The 18,973-nt window shown below is 37.4% G+C and overlaps 1 protein-coding gene across 5 annotated transcripts in view; it reads right to left on the minus strand.

Moving 5' to 3' along the window:
- LOC106095848 (myb-like protein F) overlaps positions 1-18,973 on the minus strand; it is a 210,084-nt gene that overhangs the window by 137,185 nt on the left and 53,926 nt on the right. For 2 of the 5 annotated variants that reach the window (XM_013263252.2, XM_059362734.1), the window contains exons 2-3: positions 497-588; positions 340-427 (exon numbers count right to left, since the gene is read on the minus strand). The exons of 1 other annotated variant lie outside the window; for it this stretch is intronic. The gene's annotated coding sequence lies outside the window, so the exon portion shown is untranslated. Of the gene's footprint in view, positions 1-339; positions 445-496; positions 589-18,973 lie in introns of all 5 variants that reach the window. 2 more of the 5 variants (XM_059362741.1, XM_059362753.1) reach the window with 2 other exon arrangements.

The raw sequence follows: 18,973 nt of genomic DNA on the forward strand, positions 1-18,973 counted from the left end.
AAGAGTTTGAATTATCAATTGAGATCTGCTTAGTGGAAACCCCTAATAATATGTTCTATATATTAAGGGTGGAAGTTTTTGCTGTAGGGTATGGCATAACATCCAACTTCTACAAGTCTGGAGTATATTATCACCTACAGTAACTTAAATTGGAAGATCGGTATATATGGGAGCTATATGCAAATATGATACAATGGAGACAATAGTAGGCAAGAATGACAGGGGCCCCGAAACAATTCCAGATATCATTTTTGTTACGCTTTATTCCAGCCTAGAAATTTATTCGTCTGTAATAGGAATATTCATATCTAAAACGATTTTTCTAATGTCTGTACTTACAGTTTATAATTTCGTCAAGATTAAATGAAAAGTGAGCCCTTAATAAATCCAAGACTACTTGCGTGAGATCGGCCTATGGCAGCTTTATCTACAATAAATATGATCCTATCTGAGCGATTAGTCCGGCACGGATGGAGAGTGGATCAATATTACTCACCATTCCAAATTGTATCCAAATAGGGAAATAAAGCGGCCGATATGACAGCTATTTTCAAATATGGCCCGATTTCAGTAGTTCAGAAAACCAATCTGCAATGGAAAAAATAGAGATTTGTGCAAAATGTCAGCCTAATATCGTTATTACGAACACTGGGAAAACATGACGGCCATACTGCGGCCCAAAGGTTAGCATGTCCGCATATGGCACTGAGCCCATGGGTTAAAATCCTGGCGAGAACAATGCCAAAAATTTCAGCAGTGGTTATCGTCACAATTTCCAACAACGTTTGTGGCCGTTGGGACTCAGCAATAAAAACGAAGCCTCATCTTATCATCGAACTTAAACTTTAATCGAACACCCCTCATCGTTATGAGAGAAGGATCGCAAGTGTTTCTTAATGGAATGTTCATGGTCAAAACATTTTGTGCCACTTTCAGAGAATACAAAGTTGAAAGTAATCAAACATTTCATAAATATTTCAATAAAAGTTATAAAGCATCTTAAACACAGGTATTATAATTTTGTTGATCTCAACAGACTTGTTTCTCTGGCAGTATAACTGGGAAATCGGCTTTCATTTGTGGTAGGGACATTAGTGTTATTAGCAAATGTGTCTACGGGGGCTAGAACATTTCGAGAGACAATAAAATGATCAACATTTTTAAAATCGCACAGTGGGATGGAAATGAACTGGATTTGAGAACGGCTAGGTGTTTCCGTCGCCTCTTGGCTGGACCTTATATTTGGTTACCTCAGCATTTGTTCGAGCTACCAATTCTTTAATTGTGGTCCTATTTCAAATTTTTTCCCTGTAAAAAAAGTCCACTTGAGGTCTACATTATATCTACTTGTCTCGGGGAAATTCAACATCTGAGACCGCCGAGATCGGTTTCCTATTTTGCGACTTCCGAAGGCTTTTGATTTTGCTGCGGTTTTCATATTGTCTGGTAGTGTTGGCTAAGACTCGCATTATTCAAGGATAAATTTGAAATTTGACACAGGTGATTTTATCCGTCCAGTGAAAAAGTCTATTCGAAATAGGAGAAATCGATTCAGTTCTAGATAAAGCTCGCATGTGAATATTTGCATATGGACTCGTACATATGAAACGGGCTGACTGCAAAGTTCGTAGGCTGACACATACATACATAGATGGCACTATACTAATCACATTGAAACTATATTTAGTTGGTCGTAACTTTGAAATAATGCTCACCCCATAGCTGAGATGGTAGCGTGCTCGGATTATCGATGCGAATATTCGAAGTAAGTTTGTTAACAAAATAGACTGAAACTCTAATCTAACCTTGAAATCATGGGTGCATAAATTTGATCGCTATCGGCCTGTTAGCTTGCGGAATATCTCATTTACAATCTCATAATGCATCAAGAAAATCAAACTACCGAGGACTATGCTCGCAGTGGAAGCCGCAAAGAGGGACTGCGGATGACCGTAAAGTGAAGATTATTGTTATGTTAATAGAAACTTTCAACATCTGGTTTTTAAAACCATATTCTATTGTTGCTTCATGTGCGATCGCGCATGACATTGACTGTGGTGCAAGCATTAAACTTGCAAACTGTGGCACACAGCACATAGTATGTGTTGATAAGAATGTTCGAATGTTTGAACGTAGATGTTCAATTTTAATTGACATTTAAAAAAATTAAAATCACTTTGTTCGCGACATTCGTTTTAGACTTTCTAAGCCAGTATAGTTGGCCTTAATTGTATGAGTACTCTTTCCGTGTGAGGCTTTAACGGCCTATAGAAAAATTATTACTTTCTGCTTTAGGAAGATATGTGTGGAGTGGTTTATTCTCCGAAAGCAACCTCATGGCCACACACCAGCACACACAACACACGCACACGCAATATTTGGCAGTTTATGCGTTGGTTCATGTCGGGTTTCCTTCATACCAACCTCATGCTCCGCTATCTCCGTCGGTTAATGTTGCCCGCTTTCATCATCCACCAGGAGTTAACAGCAAATCAGTGCTATTCAATTTTACGACTTTCAAGGAAGCATAAATCATAAAAATAAATAATGAAGAGTATCATCGCAGGGCAAGGACGAAAGAAACACTCGTTAATATCGCCGCAGTACATTTAAGTATTGAAAAGTGGCAAAAGTCGAACGCCAAGCGAAAAACGCCTTCATCTCCCTTTTGCCGTCGCCCTGGCCCACCCATGACGCTCAGCCCTTCAGCCAGGCAGCACTTGTTAAGATATCATTGCGAGATCTGTAACATTTAATTATAATGAATGAATGAAACCAAAAGGCAGCAAATTGTTGCTGAATCTTCATCTTCTTGCGAGAATCAAATGTAAATAAACACTCCTACATAAACATGGGTACAACATGCACGCACGTAGCTCGCACTTGTGTAAGGCAGCCAGGCTGCGAGCGTTTGTCTGTGAGTGTGAAAGGATGTGTGTGCTCGACGACTGCGAATACAGTCGCACTGTTTAAATGAACAGAAGTAGAAAATCAGACGAGAATTGTGCCAACCATAAAGTGGCGTTTTATGCCACTACACGCCTAGAAGTTCCAGCTCCAACGCCACATGCTTACCCACACAAGTGGAAGGATGCAGTCGGCCCCCTAAGCAGCCCACGAACACACTTAATATACGAGCTGTGTTTAAGTGCTGCCAGTGGGATACGATGCGATACTGGCTGCCTATGCGATTCCCCTCGCTGGATAGATGGGAGGAAACTGGCGAGAATGATGTAGCAAAAGGGGCGAAAATTCACACTAATTAAGTCGCTGGAAAAACATACAAAATTCCTAACACCTTAATTAACATTTCGCATATAATAAAGTCAAGTCAAGTCAAGTCAAGAAGGCAGCGAGACACAGCACAACGCAACGCAACGCTACGCCGCGTCACGCCAAGCCGCGCAAACAACGCTCCGGCACTAGAATTTAGCAAATTGTTATTCTTGAAGTGAAATTTACCTGCCTATGCATATGGGGCCGGTGTTGATTGCGGCTTTGGGGGACGAAAGACCCAAGCAAAGACACATTTGAGATTCCGGATCCTGGCGCTGTGTCAGGGCTTCCGGCATTCTATGCTCATTTGTAATTAGCATAAAATGCCAAATTCTTGAGTTTTATGCAAAGTTGTTGTTCTTGTTGGCGTTTCGCAAACTGCCATCGTAACTCGCAACGTAGGCACTGGTAGTCATAGCATCTCCGCGGGCAAAGTGAGATGCAAATAAACATGCATTTATTTTCCACAACAGCGCGTTTGTTTGCCATTATAATTACTGGCGAAAGCACAAAACTATCTTTTCAGCCACCAGGACTGCATTCACAACGGTGCACTAGGGAAATGTTTGGTGGCTGCCATAACTTTGTGCATCAATTGTGCCCATAGGAACGCAACGAGCTGCTTTGACATCAACTTAACATTTCCTGATTTTGTACTCCACGAAGTGGTCTTGGGTTGTCTTAGTCTGCACAACTTTTACATATCGAAACATTTTGCACTCTGAGGTCCATTGGCAAGAAACTGAAATCGGGTTCAATTGGCTTTTGAAAGTATGCTCTTTCCTAGGATGATCTGTTTGGTTTTTGAAAACCGGATTTTTGGTTATTTGAGCTTAATATATTAATCGGTTTCTTGAAAAACGTGTCAGAATTGAAAGAGAAACAAACAAAACTAAGTTAGGCCGGGCCGAATCTTATATACCCTCCATCATGGATCGCATTTGTCGAGCTCTTGCCACGGTATCTCTTTTTAGGCAAACAAAGGATAAAAGAAAATAATTGCTATGTTATTGGAAAATTTTATCAAGTTATGGTTCATTTCAGACCATAATCAGACTGAATATTGGAGACCGTAGTAGAAGTCATTGTGTAAAATTTCAGCCAAATCTAGTAAGAATTGCGCACTTTAAGGGCTGAAGAAATAAAATAGGGAGATCGGTTTATAGGGGAGCTGTATTAGGCTATAAACCGATTCATGCCATATTCGACATGTATGTTAAAGGTCATGAGAGAAGCCGTTGTACGAAATTTCAGCCGAATCGGATAATACTTGCGCTCTTTAGAGGCTCAAGTAGTCAAGATCCCATATCGGTTTATATGGCAGCTATATCAGGTTATGGACCGATTTTAACAATTCTTAATACAGTTGTTGGAAGTCATAACAAAACACGTCGTTCAAAATTTCAGCCAAATCGGATAGGAATTGCGCACTCTAGACGCTCAAGAAGTCAAGACCCCAGATAGGTTTGTATGACAGCTATATCAGGTTATGGACCCATTCCAACCATACTCAGCACAGTTGTTGGAAGTCATAATAAAACATCTCATGCAAAATTTCAGCCAAATCGGATAAGAATTGTGCCCCTAGCGGCTCAAGAAGTCAAGATCCCAGATCGGTTTATATGGCACCTATATCAAAACGTGTACCGATATAGCCTATTTACAATCCTAACCGACCTACACATATAAGAAGTATTTGTGCATAAATTCAAGCAGCTAGCTAAACTCGTTCGAAAGTTAGCGTGCTTTCGACAGACAGACGGACGGACGGGCGGACAGACGAACGGATGGACGGACAGACGGACGGACGGACGGACAGACGGACGGACATGGCTAGCTCCACCTAAAATGACTTGACGATCAAAAATATATATACTTTATGGGGTCTTAGACGACTATTTCGAGGAGTCACAAACAAAATAACGAAATTAGTGTATCCCCATCTGTTGGTGGAGGGTATAAAAATCCAACAATTTTCTATTAATTTCCTGTCCTTTTTTGCTTTTTTACTTAAATTTGTTGCAGGACCTTTTAAAATTGAAACGCAAACTATGTGCAACTGTGAAATATATTAACGACGACGCTTTCACAAATTATTTATATTAATAACTACAGCCTGATGCACACCCTTTTTTGTTAAGTTAGACTAAAATCAAAACTGTGTATTTATACTTAATACTTAAATCTATTTTCAACAGTTTTGCTGTTGGTGGTGATTTCCCCTTTGTGAATTTTTTACAATGGCGAATTTCTCCAAAGCCACTGAGAACTAAAAATGTGAACTTTTTATTTGAATCGTTAATATATATGAAATACATATTCGTACAATCCCATGGCAGCTGGTTCTACGCACCGGATTGACCCGATGGAATCCTCATCGGCAAGGGCTGCCGCCTCAGTGTACGTGTTCGTCTGAAGAAATCGACATCCCCAGGCAAACCAGAGTAGTTCTGGCTCAATTACGTTCCGGTAGATGCAGCCGCCTCAACTCCTACAGAGCAAGGATTGATGCCGACGTGCAAGTTGTATGTCACCTGTTTAACTGCCCGGCCAGACCCACTCGACTCAGACCCAGATCCCTGGGGATGCACCCCATCTTAGTCGCAGAGTTCCTGGGTCTTAACACTCAACAGAATCAAGCAGACGAAAGATAGAACACAATAAACTGCTACAACAATAACAACAACATATTCGTGAAGTGTAAATATGAAATATATTAATGAATAAAAAACAAGACTAGTTATTAGTATAAATAAATTAACTGAAACAAGTAAAAGCGTGCTAAGTTCGGCCGGGCCGAATCTTATATACCCTCCACCATGGATCGCATTTGTCGAGTTCTTTTCCCGGCATCTCTTCTTAGGCAAAACAGGATATAAGAAAAGATTTGCTCTGCTATTAGAGCGATATCAAGATATGGTCCGGTTTGGACCACAATTAAATTATATGTTGGAGACCTGTAAAAAAATCGGTTTATATGACAGCTATATAAGGTTATGGACCGATTTGAACCATACTTGGCACAGTTGTTGGATATCGTAACAAACACGTCGTGCAAAATTGCATTCCAATCGGATAAGAATTGCGCACTCTAGACGCTCATGAAGTCAAGACCCCAGATCGGTTTATATGGCAGCTATATCAGGTTATGGACCGATTTGAACCATACTTGGCACAGTTGTTGGATATAATAACGAAACACGTCGTCCAAAATTTCATTCAAATCGGGTAAGAATTGCGCCTTCTAGAGGCTCAAGAAGTCAAGACCCAAAATCGGTTTATATGGCAGCTATATCAAAACATGGACCGATATGGCCCATTTACAGTACCAACCGACCTACACTAATAAGAAGTATTTGTACAAAATTTCAAGCGGCTAGCTTTACTCCTTTGGAAGTTAGCGTGCTTTCGACAGACAGACGGACGGACGGACGGAAGGACAGACGGACGGACATGGCTAGATCGACATAAAATTTCACGACGATCAAGAATATATATACTTTATGGGGTCTCAGACGAATATTTCGAGTAGTTACAATCAGAATGACGAAATTAGTATACCCCCCATCTTATGGTGGAGGGTATAAAAATTATTTCGGGGGAATTAGTTAAAACTGAACGGAATAGAAGTAGAGAGAGACATTTACGCATACATTAATTTGAGTTAAGTTAAGAATGTCTTACACAATTGTTCATCACATGTACTGAATAATGAATAGTTTATTTGCATTTAGTTAACATTGAACCATCACGAAGTTCATACGAAGTAATTAATTTTCAAATCTGCGCCATATGAAGTTCAACTTTATTCGAAAGCAGTTTATTTTAACTCAAGCATGGACTCACTTTTTTTTGAGTGCACGGAAGTACACCTTTCATGCAAGTATTAGAATGAAAAAAAAAACTATGTATCTTTACTCAACACTGTCATTTCTTTTTCAACAGACTACAAAGTACTGTGGTAACGGAACTTCTGGGAAAAACCCATGCGACTCATCTGCAATTGCGAATTTTTATGCAGCCATTGAAAACTAAAAGTGTGAAAATTTCTCTTTAATAGTAATTATATATAGGAAATATATATGTATTAGCAAAGTATTAATTCGAAATATATTAATTAAATAAAACAAAGGATTAACATGAGAATATATAGTACATCTACAATTAAAAGAGTTATTTAGTAGCACGGATTTTGCAAAAATTTGTACAGGCGTATTAGGTTAGCTTAGGTTAGAGTGGCAGTGGTTTACTTTTTTTTTATTCAGTGGTTTTATTTTTAAGTCCATTGTGATTCCACAGTGGCGACAGACCAAGGCTTCTGGCGGGAATCGAACCCACGACACCTGCACTGGTAATCCAAGCACGCTACCAACTCGGCTACCGGGGCGCCCACAGACGTATTAACACACAGTCAAAATTACGAACATTTTATTCCATCAATTATATTGAGTTCAATTCAAATTATCGTTCACGATTGTTCATCATATACACTGAATAAAGAATAATTTAGTTGCATTTATTTAACGTTGCACCATAACGAAGCTAATTTCATGTTTAGAAATGCATTCACTTAAAACGAATAAAATTGTCTTTAGCGCTATATGAAGTCCAACTTTATTCGAAAGTAGTTTATTTTAACTCAACCATTGCGTCACTTTTTTGAGTGCAGTCCAACTGGTTACTGGTTATCTTTCCAATACACCTGACTTGCATTGAATGTACAATGCCAGAAAAAAACAGATCCATTATCGCTGACCATGTCACATTTATGGGGACAAAGACTTCGAAATTTGGGGACAATGGACGAAAAGTACTGCCAACCCTGCTCTACAAAGCTTTTCAATTTCTATCAAAGATCCGTGAACATTGGTGCGTATACGTACACCAGTTTCTCTCACCGTTATGTATACGCCACAATGTTTGATTTGTTTGAATTATTGTTTGCCAATGGCATTATCCAAAGTCATTGCTTCAAATTGTTGATTGTTCTAAGCGTCCACTTTAGACTCCGTCCACATGGAAGCCATTTGTCTGTATTTTGTACAGCTCCCATTTAAACTGATGTCTTAACGGTAAAACGGTTAAACGGCGCTTTCTTACCATTCGAAATCTCTTGATTTTCGATGAAAATCTAATGTATCTAACGTTGACGGAACGGTATATATCGTCGCGCAGAGGTTAGCATGACCTTCATGACACTGAACGCCTTGGTTCGAATCCTGGCAAGAGAATCAAACATTTTTTTTGTGGTGGTTATCCGTTTACTAATGCTAAAGACATTTGTGACGTGACGTCGCACAGTGGACCAAAGGCAAAAAAATGGAAATAAGTTAAAATTTTATTATCGGTTTATCTTGTCGGTACATAATGTTCTAGACAATTGAAGGAGGACAAAGGTGACAAAAGTGGTCCCAATTTTACTTGTTGAGTCCTTGCCGTCCTGAGTCCTTACAGTCCTTAGGCTGACTTTTTTGTTACGACTTCCAACAACTGTGCTAAATACGGCCAAAATCAGTCTATAACCTGATATAGCTTCCACATAAACAGGTCTCTCGATCATCTTTTTTCGGTTCCTAGAAGCTTTAAGTTTTGCTGGTTTGACAGAAATTTGGTATGTAGAATGAAATTATGCCCTACAACTTAATTTGCAAATTGCAAATTTTGCCCATGAACATCGCACTAAGGAACAGGGGCAAACTTCAATGAGTACAGTCCGATTTAAGCTTTTTTTTTAAGCTCAATGATAAGGGCCTCCTTTTTATAGCCGAGTCCGAATGCGACACCTCTTTGGAGAGAAGTTTTTCATAGCATAGTACCTTACAAATGTAGCCAGCATTAAGAGGGGATAACCACCGCTGAAACTTTTTTCTGATGGTCTCGCCAGGATTCGAACCCATGCGTTCAGCGTCATAGGCGTACATGCTAACCTCTGCGCTATGGTGGTCTCTCAACTTAATTTATTTTGTATAAATTTTAAGCAGAATCTATTGTGATGGGTTGCTAACTATTGGGTTGCCCAAAAAGTAATTGCGGATTTTTCATTGCCCAAAAAGTAATTGCGGATAGTTCACAGCTTGTGACTCTGTATTTGCATTCTTTCTTCTGTCGGTTATCAGCTGTTATTTTTAGCTTGCTTTTGAAAAAAAGTGTAAAAAAGTATATTTGATTAAAGTTCATTCTAAGTTTTATTAAAAATGCATTTACTTTCTTTTAAAAAATCCGCAATTACTTTTTGGGCAACCCAATATATTCTGTTTCAAATAATTATTTCATCTACAAAATATTGAAACTAATAAAGAAACAATCGTTAAAACAAAATAAAGGACATTAACGAAATAATTAACATGGTGATATTTTTGAGTCTGATTTAGTTTCATAGCATTGCATTGACTACTAAAAGATAGTGATAATGACTTCACCAATTTTTTTTTTTTTAAATTCACCTATGTTGGCTGTTCAGAACTTTCCAATCCAGCTCTTCCATGGCTTTCAAATCTTGCCTCATCCCCAATGGTTTTTTCTTCTCCATGCAGCATTCTGAGTTTTGAAACACTTTATTAGCGAAACCATTAAGTTTAGTACAAAATTACATTTTAAGAGGACAAAAAAACTCAATTGTTAAATTTCCAATATTTCAATAGAAATGTCAGATGTTTCGAAAAAGTGTTGTCAAAAATACCGCTAATAACCGGTATTCAATATTATTTTTTTCCGAAATCTCGTCGCAGAAGAAACCTGGTTAAGTAAAATGACTTCCCAAACCCATGTTAATGAACTATTTGCCACTATTTGCAGATGAGAAAAACTTACTAAAAATTCAAAATTTTTCCTAGTTTTTATCTAATTTTAAACAAATTAGATTAAAATTTGCTAACTTATTTGTTATAAGTGTTTTATTTTATTTTTTTATAAATCCTAACGATCAATGTAAGAATTGATTGCCTTTGATCTAGAGATGAGACAGAAAACATAAAGAGACCAAATAATGTAAGAGGACGAATATTTTATGTGCATCTTATATTGATGATGATGTTTGCGAGGCTGACGTTACAAAGTTACAATATAGGATTTACAGAGATGGGAAGAGTTAGTTAGAGTGAGGATCAATTTTTAATTTATTGCTCAATAAAGTTGAACAAAGGGCTTTCACGAAACTGCTGCTGTAGGTCCATACCTTTACAACAGGGTGAGATAATTTTTAATTTAAAAATATCAAAATTTTACATTTCATTTAAATTTTCAGTGTTTTTTTATACCCTCCACCATAGGATTTCGTCATTCTGTTTGTAACACCTCGAAATATGCGTCTGAGACCCCATAAAGTATATATATTCTTGATCGTGATGACATTTTAAGTCGATCTATGTACGTCCGTCCGTCTGTCCGTCCGTCCGTCTGTCCGTCCGTCCGTCTGTCCGTCCGTCTGTCTGTCGAAAGCACGCTAACTTTCGAAGGAGTTAAGTTAGCCGCTTGAAATTTTGCACAAATACTTTTTATTAGTGTAGGTCAGTTGGTATTGTAAATGGGCCAAATCGCTCCATGTTTTGATATAGCTGCCATATAAAGCGATCTTGGGTCTTGACTTCTTGATCGCAATCGCAATTTTTGTACGATTTGAATGGTACTTCAATAACTGTGTTAAGTATGATTCAAATCGTAATATAAACTGATATAGCTGTCACTTAAACCGATCTTGGATCTTGACTTCTTGAGCCAATACAGCGGGCAATTCTCATCCGATTTTGCTGAAATTTTGCATAAGGTGTGGTGCTATGACTTCCAATAACTGTATTAAGTATGGCGCAAATCGGTGCATAACCTGATATAGCTGTCATATAAACCGATCTTGGATCTTGACTTCTTGAGCCAATATAGCGCGCAATTCCCATCCGATTTGACTGAAATTATGTATAACGGCTTCTCTCATGACCTTCAACATACGTGTCCAATATGGTCTGAATCGATCAATAGCTTGATACAGCTCCCATACAAGGCGCAATTTTTATCCGAATGAACTGAAATATTACACAATAGCATATTCTTATTCATAATTCTTTGTTTGCCTAAAAAGAGATACTGCGCATAGAAATCGACAAATGCGATCCATGGTGGAGGGAATATAAGATTCGGCCCGGCAGAACTTAGCATGCTCTTACTTGTTTTTAATAACTCCTTCAATTTTTAATTTATATACTGCCAACTTCACACAAATTGTGTCAGTATATGTATGCAGAAAATTAAATATTCATCATGTCAACATCTTTAGCCCTTTAAAATCTCGTCATGCTTGTTCTATAGAGTCCTAAATCATGCAAATCGGTTGAGTGGATCAAGAGTTACGGCACCCAGAAAGTTGTAGAAGTCAATAGTGGTCAACTTTGACACCCTGCATCTCACCCTCTATGAAAGGTATGGAACTTTCCTGAAAGCCTATGTCCTTCTCTACAAATGTCTAGTACATTATGTGCATCTAAGATTAATAGACAAAAAGTTGCAGACTTATTTCCAATTTTTTTGCAGTTTGGTCCATTGTGAGTCGCTTTGAATGTGGACTTCGCTCTTTCAAATGAGAGCAGGATCACCACTGTTCGATAATGGAATTTTCGTGAATAAATTATCATCTACCGCTATGGAACACACATTATTTGGACACGTATAGAACAAACAAAACTTTCGACGCATTTTCTTCTTTTCTGTGCCGATACTTCAAACTCAGCTATGGATACTACGAACTCAGCTATAACGCTTAGCGGTGTAAAGATTAGAGCCTAAGACTAGAAGTCATTGTTTATGGCTATTAAATGTTCCAAAGCCGCAGAAACTCCACATGTAGATCAACGCAATCATATTTACGAACACATATCTGGATGTTGTCTGTCTTTAATTTTGTTTGTGGCTTTGCAGAGCTCTTAGAGGCACATTTTAATTTCATCGCATTAATAATGCCACGTCATAGAATCTGGTCTGGTTTTGAGATCGAAAAAAAAGATGCAATGACAATTGTGGCAACCAACAATGAAATATTCCTCTTATGTTAAAAGGAGGCCAGCACATATGAAATGGAATCAAATAAAGTCGCTGTGAAAACATTGCATAAGTATGTAATAATAGCTGACTATTCGGCTGAACTGTGTACGTGTGTGTGCGCTCGCTTCCTCCCCACGTTTATGGGGACTGTGGTAGCAGCAGCCAAGATCTCGGATCTGGGAAATATGAAACTCACTCTAGTATATTGGGGTGTGTCGAAAGCTTGCTGGCAAACCAAACTCTAATCTATAATAAACAATTTTTTTGTACAAAGATTTTGAATGATTTCACTTAAGGGCATTTGAATAAGAAAATTCAAAATGCATCGTTTGACAGAATAGTCAAGTGTAGTGAAATTCGATCAAGCAAAAACTTGTAACAAATTATATCTGTAGAGAAAGTTTTGTTTGGAAGTTTTAAAAGAGTGTCTTAAGAAAAATGGGTTTGAAGATTTTTTTCGAAATTTTGAACTCAGAGGAAATTTAACTGAATATTTTTCCTTAAAAAGAGGGGAAAAATTCTGTAAATTTTTTCAGGAAACAAAAAAAAGCTTTATATTACAAAAAAAAAAAAACATAAGAATTTCGTTTTTCGGGAAAACTTCATTAAACTGTTGCCCTTGGGGCTGTTGCCAAGGGCAATAGTTTAATGTTACTGTTGTTAAAGTGAGTATTAACATTTTTTCGTTTATTTTTGTTGTCTATGTGCGTTCAAGAACATGTGTTTTTGGTTGGACAGCTTTCCACGGAGTAATGAGCACAGTATTTCTCATGTAACCAATTTTTGCCTAAGCTTATAAAATTGATGATTGAGTGGGTAATTTGTCGTAGAATAGAATTAACGTTGCTTTAGAAAAAGCCGGTGTAGTCTGTTGAAACAAATGTTAAACAACAACAACAACAACAACAAATGTTAAACGACCACAGTAGAAGTCTATGTGTAAAATTTCAGTGAAATCGAATAAGAATTGAGCCTTTTAGGGGCTCAAAAAGTAAAATAGGGAGATCGGATTATAGGGGAGCTGTATCAGGCTGAAGACCGATTCAGACCATATTTGACACATATATTGAAGGTCATGAGAGAAGCCGTTGTACAAAATTTCAGCCAAATCGAATAATAATTACGCCCTCTTGAGGCTCAAGATGTCAAGATCCCAGACCGGTTTATATGGCAGCTATATCAGGTTATGAACCGATTTGAACCATTCTCAATACAGTTGTTGGAAGTCATAGCAAAACACGTCATGCAAAATTTCAGTCAAATCGGAAAGGAATTGCGCCTTCTAAAGGCTCAAGAACTCAAGACCCCAGATAGGTTCATATGACAGCTATGTCAGGTTATGAACCGATTTGAACCATAATTGGTACAGTAGTTAGAAACTATAACCAAACATCTCATGCAAAATTTTAGCCCAATCGGATAAGAATTGCGTCCTCTAGTGGCTCAAGAAGTCAAGATCCTACATCGATTTTATGGCAGCTATATCAAAACATGGACCGATATGGGCCATTTACAATTACAATCCCAACCGACCTACACTTATAAGAAGTATTTGTGCGAAATTTCAAGCGGCTGGCTTTACTCCTTCGAAAGTTAGCGTGCTTTCGCCAAGGAAAGTTAGAAAAATTTTTGCATTCCGTGCAGTTTTGGAGTACATCCAGATTCCAAAAAACTAAAATTTGTGTATGCAAATATTTTGCTGGGGTGCATTATTTCGTATAAGAGAAAGGCAAATCTGTTTTATTGCCGATACTGAGATACGTTTATTGGCATTTTATCGAATGTCTTCCTTTGGAGATTCCATTCTTTAGTCAACTGGGTACTGTGGCATCATCACGAACTGAATTTGGCTAGGTGAGTTCGATCGCAAACATCTATAAAAAGAATAGTTTGAAATGTTTGGATGTTCCACCCTAATGCATAAGACCTTGCACTGTGCCTACAATTGGGGAAATTGTGTGTTTGAAGATGGATGAGATGGAGGGGAGGGAAGGGAGAGAGAGCTTTAAAGAGTTTCCAATAATGCTGGTCTTAGCCGAGCCAAGCATCGTTTCGATGGCATCAGTGGCTGGCGTTGATAACGACTTCCGACATCCCCTGTATGCCGTTGTCAAATGACACTTAACCGTTTAATGTTCCTTAGGTACATATTCCCGAGTATCCCTTTAAATCTGTTTACACACAAGTGGGTGAGTGAGTGACATAAGAACAGTCAACACACACACACACGCAGTCAGTCAGTTATTCTCATGTGTGTGTGTGTGTGTGCGTGTGCTGTTTTTATGTTATTCATAAATTTATTTATACGCTTATCCCCGAGAGTTGTTCCGTATCGGATGACATTGTGATACCTACACATCAGCATTTCGTTGAGTCCATCTGATGGCGAATGTGGGCTCATGGGTATCAGCGCCACAGCAGCCTTTCACCCAAGAGCAGGCTTGGAAGGCAGCTGAGTTTATGGATATTTATTTAGTAACGGTTAAATGATATTTAGTACAAATTTGTTAGATGAGTTATTTTATGCTCCCTTGTTGGTATCATTACATATTACAGCGGCAAGGGATCCGCAATCATCTCAAGAACCGGGGAAGTGGATTTTGGTAGGTTTTAAATGCATATCTTACAAAGGGTGGTAGAACACATGGCATAAGCTCACTTTTAACAAAATTGAAATTCAATAAAGACTTCGATAGTAGAGTAGATTAACAACAAATCACGGATAAAAAGATCTAAGTCAGATACATAGCATAGTTCTGTTATTCGGTTGTTAATTTAACAAGCTAGAATGTTTTTTTTTTTACAAATTAAATTATATAACAACTTAAATTGTCTTTTTGCAAAAAAATATTTATCGAAGATGTGACATAACGAAACTCAGAATCACATAGGTCCACTGCCAAAGCCAAATAATTTTTCCAATTGCTGTCCCAAAAATAATGCTCAAAAGAATCTTCTGTTGTTACAGCAAACATTTTTGCCATTGGCTACCAATTCCTATGTGATGAGGCCTTCGCCCTTGGCCCTTGAACCCAAACTGAAATATGTGATTTGTATACTATTTAGGCACAAACTATCTCAGATATACCGCAAAACTTGTGCGATACCTCTGTGTGAGTCCTGAGAACTCTTAATCTTTTTGGGATTTGCTCTACTCAACTATATCATCAACCTAAGTTGAAAATTTTTAACCCCCATACCTTGACTCTAAAATTTCTTCAAAGTTAAATGCGTAAATTTTTGCTCTGTGAAAGAATTGAGGACCACTTCAATTGGCTGTTGTTCTTAAATTGACTTTTATTTAAACAAAATATTTCTAAGCTAGCTTAAGCCTAGCCAGCATGTTCTAATGCTGTTGGGTTGCTCACCTGTGTGAATATGCAACGTATGTATATTCACACGGCAACGCGGATGGGTGTCCATATGCGCGAATCAGATTACCTAAGCCAGACAATGATCATGACCAAGGCCAGACAATTGTCTCACACATATACACACTACATCTCCCTTTTCACAAAAAAATGATTACTTGCTAATCATTTTTTAATATGTACAAAATTACTTAATAGATAATTATTTCTTATGGAAAATATAAACGTTTTTAATAAAATCTTAAAGTTAAAAAAACAATAATTATTAATTCTACAATTTAATTAAATGTTATGTGTTAGTTAGATTAATTTTCTTAAAATGACAGAATATACATTTAACAAAATTACAAAAAAAAATTAATAATAAATGCTAAAATTAACTTAATTAAGGTACACGAATTTGAATATATTTAAAAAGAAATACCAAAAAAAAAACTATGAAAATAAATTGGTGAACAGGCCTGTCTCTAATCTATTTTCTAAATATTTTTAATCTATCGCTATGAACAGTAATAGTCTTTTTGCCCTTTATAACGTAATTACCATTTTTCATCACGTCAATTATGTTATAAGGGCCTAAATATTTACTATCTAATTTGTGACCAGTTTCATTACGAAGAAGCACAGTATCACCTATATTGAAAATTGGTTCGATTTTTCCTTTATCATGCCTTTCTTTACGCTCTATTTTTGCCGTTTCTAGCAATTGCCTTGCCCTTTTATACGCCATTTCCATCCTGTATCTTACTTCCTTGGAGTAATCCTCAGGATTATACAATGGTTGAATATCCTTAATTTGATTAAATACCTGAAACCTGTTCGGAACCCTGCCGAATAACAGTTCATAGGGGCAATATCCGTGAGAAACTGAAGGTGTCGTATTGTAACAATACGTGAAGTACCTTAACCACACATCCCAATCGTCCTTGTCAATGGATATGTAAGACCTTACATATTCGTTGAAAGTCCGATGGTTCCTCTCTACTGTCCCAAGAGTTTGATGATGGTAGGCTGTGGAAGTAATGTTTTTCACTTTCAAATATTTGCACAAGTGTTCAATCAAACTGTTTTTATATTCAGTACCCATGTCAGTAACTATAGTTCTCATAGGCCCATAAGTCAATATATGAGACTCAAAGATTGCTTTAGCTACTGTTTTGGAATTTTTGTCCGGTATTGGCAAAGCAACTAAGTATTTTGTGAAATCACAAATAAGTGTTACTGCATACTCATTGCCTGTTTCGGATTTCGGGAAGGGTCCAATGGTGTCAATCAACACAATATCAAAGGGCTGTGCTGGCGTATGTGTCAATGTCATCGGAGTTTTGGTATGTCGGGTTACCTTTGAGAGTTGACATTTCTTGCATGCCTTAACATATCTGGTAATATCCCGAACCATACCTTTCCAATAATAGTGTCTTTTAATCTTCCCGTAAGTACGTGTAATACCAGCATGACCTCCTTCAGCGGCATCATCATGGTATCTTGTCAAAATAGTCTTTTTTTCTTTCTCATTATTTCCGTTTATAATGGTCACCATAGGTAGTAGCGCTACTTTTACCCTATTTAATATCTTCTTGCCCGTTTTCTTGAATAAATCAAGTGGAACAAATTTAAATATTTGTTCGCTTGGTGCCATCTGAAGTTGGGATATTTTCAGTGAGCCAGCTTCTCTATTAAGCCTGTGGAAAAATTGATCTAAATCAAAATTTCCATTAGCACACAAATCCACAACATGAATTCGTTTTAAAATCACTTTGCCATGTTTTAAGCAACACTGGTTTAAAGATAACTTTAATTTTACGAATTTTTTAACATCATTAAAATTAATGACGTCATAAACGTTGGGCTCTTCGATTGAAATATTTCCACGAGTATCGTCATAAACGTGGTTTGGACTATTTCGACGAGTTTCAGATCTTGTCACGACTTTATATACTCAGGAGGGGAAATTTGTCTGCTATTACCTTTTTATTAATTTGGCGATAATCAACAACTAAACGCCAATGCTTTTGTTCAGAATTTGGAAGCGCCTTTTTTGGAACAAGAAGTAGTGGGCTATTAAATTCTGATACGGATGGTTCAAATATACCATCAGCCAAAAGTTTATTTACTTGTTCGTTTATTTCTGCTCTATGTGTATGTGGAATCCTATAGTTTTTTATATATACCGGGTCAGAGTCCTTGAGTTTTATCTTTTGTTTATAAAAATTATTAGCTGTGATTGGTTCTGTTTCTAAACCAAAAACATCCGTGTAATCAGAACACAATTTGTGAAGTTGATCCTTAAACTCTTTGGGACAATTCTTTTCCAACCTTGAAAGAATTTCCTCTTTTCTGTCATTTTGTAGATATTTTTGTTCAATCAAGTCATAATTTTTCAAACTCTCAGTCGCAATACTCTTGGTGTTTAGTATAACATTTTGTGAAGTTGTATTCAAAATTCGAACGAACACCTGAAAATCATGGGGTATTAAGAATTTGTCAATTTGGAGATCCAAATCAATTGATCCAAATGACTTGGTTGTTCCTTCACCTATACCACTTATTATTGTGGTATTAGACTTGATTAATTGACTATATTCTTTATTAAATTGCTTTAATAAAGATATATCCGCTCCTGTATCTACTAATAATGTGAGAATGTTATTAGAAAAATTGTTTTTTGCCTTCACAAATATGCTCTGACTTAGATTTATATGATGTATAGTTGGATTTTGGACTATTGTTCTCCCAAGGGAAGATTCAGGTTTCCCGAATCATTATTTTCTTCGGTAAGGATACGCACGTTGCGGTTCCTATTACCTTTATTGTTTCGACTGTCGAAATTGTGGTTATTGGAGCCACGTCCTCGATTGTTTCTATAGTAACGACCTCGTCCTCTATAGTGGCCATTACCCCGTCCACGACTATTTCCGCGTCCATACCATTTCGAATTGTAGTATCTTACATCAAAGGTGGACATGCCCTCGGTGCAAAATGATACAAATTTCGACACCGCATCATTCATTGTGCTAAAGTTCCCAGACTCCATTATAAGCCGAACTCTATCGCTGGATGCGTTTTTCGACATCGTTTTGACGGCTACTTGAGTTGAGTACTTCTGTGCTAATTCTACAGGTAGTCCGTCAGAAATGTAGGCGTTAGACAGTGCTTTCGTAAGCTCCTCAATTTCACTCACAAACGAGTTTGCCGTCTTATTTCCTTGTCTAATATTTAAAATTTTTGCTGTGATAACTTCAGTTGATTCGCCTTTGACAGATTTTCTCAATGTTATTATTATGTCCTTGATGGTCCCT

This window comes from Stomoxys calcitrans, chromosome 1 (genome assembly GCF_963082655.1).
Source record: "Stomoxys calcitrans chromosome 1, idStoCalc2.1, whole genome shotgun sequence".
NCBI classification, from domain to species: domain Eukaryota; kingdom Metazoa; phylum Arthropoda; class Insecta; order Diptera; family Muscidae; genus Stomoxys; species Stomoxys calcitrans.